General features: G+C 46.5%; 1 long non-coding RNA gene across 1 annotated transcript; it reads left to right on the top strand.

Moving 5' to 3' along the window:
- Positions 1-2,168: 2,168 nt before the first annotated feature.
- LOC144983663 (uncharacterized) lies at positions 2,169-3,340 on the top strand. Its single transcript, XR_013647427.1, has 2 exons — positions 2,169-2,901; positions 3,001-3,340. It is a non-coding gene; the product is annotated as an uncharacterized LOC144983663 (long non-coding RNA).
- The last annotated feature ends 502 nt before the right edge of the window (positions 3,341-3,842 follow it).

The raw sequence follows: 3,842 nt of genomic DNA, 5'->3' as shown, positions 1-3,842 counted from the left end.
TCTGGGGGGGGGGGGTCTTCCTGTGCCTAAATGTGTTTTGTTTGTTTGTTTGTTTAGGAGGTTTGAGGGGGGGTCTGCAGGAAGCAGACCTGGACGGTGTTGGATCAAGAAGAGCTGGAAGAATCTGGAGGATTCCAGCTGGAGACGGACGCTGATCGTCCAAAGCCTGGATCATGCTAATGCTAGCTGAAGAATGTTCTAAAGGAATAATTCAGATTCATGAAGGTTCTGCAGCTCACAGAGAGAGAATAACTGGGTTAGAACCATCTGTTCATCAGGTTGATCCCCACAGCTAAATAAAAGTGTTTGACCCCCCCACTCCCACTTCCAACGGTCTCTGTTCTAACATGAAGGTCCATCAGAACTGAGTGATGGGTTCCACCGGGTTCTGACAGAAGAACCAGACTCCTGGAGGAGTTCTGAATGAGTTTCAGAACAAACCTGCAGCTCATCAGCATCGATGAGTCTCTGCTGGAAGGAAGGAGAAGCTGATGGACGCTAAACTGAAAAGGAGGAGATTATTCTGAGACCTGCAGGACCGTGAGGTTCTGAAGGTCCAGAAGAACAAACAGACAGAACCTGGAGATGTTCAGAACTTTAAAACATAAGAAAAATCTCATCCTGAAGGGTTGAAGTGAACAGACAGGTGATCTCACCTGAGGAGTCCTGTCACACGCCTGAGGAGGAAAAGTGACATCAGCGTCTTTGGTTCTGGTCCATGTGTGGACTTGAACCCACAACCTTTCCATCTGCAGTCAGCTGTTTAACCTGTGAGCCACTGAGCAGTGCTGCAGAGAGGAGGTGCGTGCTCCTAGGAGGTGGAGGAGAGCAGAGGAGCGTCTGTGGAGACGATGTTCAAAGACACCTGAGGAGGTGCTGCTCTGCTGCAGGTAGAATAGCTCAGTGGTAGAGTCAGTGCTGTTAGAGCGAGAGGATGAGGGTTCAATTCCTGAGGCAGTAACTCACCTCGGGTCTCACTAGGAGAAACATGGAGGAGGTAGAGGAGCAGTAGGATGAAGGACAGGTTCAGAGGAGAGATAGGAGAGGATAGAGCAGGGAGGAGAGGTGGAGGTTGACCTCAACAATGGAAGAGGAAATGATGAGGTCAACCTCCACCTTGATGGGTTGAGGTAGAGAAAATGTAGGACAGGTTTTTTGATTCAGTTTGTGTCCTGCCCTCTACAGCTAATCACCTGTTTTAGGGAAGGAGTGTAATAGCACTAGAACTCCCAGACCTCATTCTGCTACTCCTCAACCCATCAAGGTGGAGGTTGACCTCATCATTTCCTCTTCCATTGTTGAGGTCAACCTCCACCTCTCCTCCCTGCTCTATCCTCTCCTATCTCTCCTCTGAACCTGTCCTTCATCCTACTGCTCCTCTACCTCCTCCATGTTTCTCCTAGTGAGACCCGAGGTGAGTTACTGCCTCAGGAATTGAACCCTCATCCTCTCGCTCTAACAGCACTGACTCTACCACTGAGCTATTCTACCTGCAGCAGAGCAGCACCTCCTCAGGTGTCTTTGAACATCGTCTCCACAGACACTCCTGGACTCTGCTCACCTCCACATCCTGTAGGAGCACGCACCTCCTCTCAGCAGCACTGCTCAGTGGCTCACAGGTTAAACAGCTGACTGCAGAGGGAGAGGTTGTGGTTTCAATCCACACATGGACCAGAACGAATGACTTTGATGTCATTTTTCCTCCTCAGATGAGATCACCTGTCTGTCTGTGACTAATGCTGTCAGGAACATGAATGATTCATGTTTTATCACAAACATCTGCAGACTAAGTTCACGTTTGTTTGAAGGTTCAAATCCATCACTCATCAGGAGTCATCTCCATGATGTCTCTGCTTTCAGACCCTGTGGTGCTGGACCTTCATGACACAGAACCTCACAGTGCTGCAGGTTTCTGGACTCAGAGCAGAACCTGAACAGAACCAAACCACAGAGTTCCTCTGGAAACAAACAGAAGAAACTCCTAAACTTTGGCCTGAGCATCGATGAGCTGCTCCATCTAGCAGAAGCTCATTAACGTTAATGAGCTTCAGGTTCGCTTTAATATACTTCCGCTTCCGGTGCCGCCCCCCCCATCGCGCGCTAAAGTTGAGGGGAAAAAAAGTAGAACATTGGTAGTTACTGTTTATCTGTGGACCACAACCTGCATGGCTCTCAATAAGTCACAACTGCGGCTGCGCCGAATAAGAGAAGAGCTAGACCCGCCCACTTCCGGTTAAAAACAGTTTAAAAAAACAATAATCAAAATGTCCACAAAAAAATCAAAATAATTGAGAAATGAAAGTTTTAGCGGACGGTAACGGCAGCAAAAAGAGGACGTGTCTATGGCAGGCCATTTTAACATTAAAAGGCTAAGTTTGACTATCCGGAATGAACATTTTAGATATCAGCAACGTATTTCTGACTAGTCGTAATTACATTTTGGATAGTTGGAATTGTAATTCAAGATATCTGTAACGTAATTGTGACTAGTCGAAACAACAGATAGAGATATCTATAATTCAGTTTTGCCTAGTCAAAACTGAATTACAGATATCTGCAATGACGTCATTGAAAACGACATTCAACTCGTCACACATCTTAAATGACAATTGTAGATATCTGTAATTCAGTTTTGCCTAGGCAGAATGACAGTTACAGATATCTCAAACGTCATCATCACTAGCTCCTCCTGTCTTGCACGGGCTGCAGCATTAAAAAGACGATTAAAAATCGCTTCGCCCGCTGGCTGCTCTACGACGGAGATTTAGGGCCACCAAAAACAGTAAAATTAAAAGATTTTAAGTCCTAAATTAAATTTACGAGATTAAGTGGAAGTGAGCATGCTGAGCAGCAGGTGAACGCCACACAGCAGCAGCAGACCGACTAAACTTTGTTGAAGAGGTGAGCTGAATGTTTATTGATAACGTTCTAAATGTTTGGAAATTCGTTAGTTTGATTTATGATTTATTCATGTTTTATTCATTGATGGGTGGTTTGCAGGATCTCTGCAGCCCGAAGCCGTCAGTGTCCCTGCAGATGTCCACCTGAATCCTTTCTTTCTCCATTAAAGACCAGATCTCTACGTTTCTGTGACGCTTCCGTCTGTGGAGGAGCACTTTTGGCATTTTCAAAGTTGTAATGCTAACATAACAGACTATTTTCATTCCTCTTTATTGTTTTATGTTGGATCGGGACGCTTCATGTGGAGGAGAGGTGTATGTAACACTGTTTACTTCTGCATTGGTGTTCGGATGACAGGTTCATGACATAAGGTGACAGATGAACTTCAGGATATGTGAATGAAAAGGAGAATAAAGGCTGCAGCGGTTCTCTGCACCCACACGTGTCTCTGAGCTCCTTATTAAACACATAAAACCCCGCTTTACCGACACCGAACCCCGGAAAGCCGGCTCCACTAATAATCTGATTTTGAGTCGCCAAAAGGTTCAGAATCACTTCGGTTAAAGCTATCCGGAAATAAAGCTAGGCTCCGATAAACAGAAGACTTGGTGTTTTTCTCTTTTCTTTTCTCTCTTTCCGATCGCGGTCAGAAGCGCAGGGGAGATTTCCTCCGCCGAAGGCGATTCTTCCTCGGGGTTCACTGTCCTGATCGGAACCCTAAGCCTCCAGTGCGGATTAAGAACGACTCCAAACCATTCTGGGGGGGGGGGGGGGGGGACACCTTCTCTTTATTACGGTGCTCCGTCCTCCGAACACACAGTATCAACGCACACACCTCCGCTCCGTACTCACCCCCATCTCAGCACACACACACGCACGCATGCGCGCGCACACACACACACTCCACAACACTTTTATCTCCTAAATTTACGAGATAAAAG

Source organism: Oryzias latipes, chromosome 2, assembly GCF_053564925.1.
Source record: "Oryzias latipes strain Hd-rR chromosome 2, Olatipes_Hd-rR_3.1".
In the NCBI taxonomy this organism is placed as follows: Eukaryota; Metazoa; Chordata; class Actinopteri; order Beloniformes; family Adrianichthyidae; genus Oryzias; species Oryzias latipes.
This window is presented reverse-complemented; position numbering and strand designations above follow the sequence as displayed.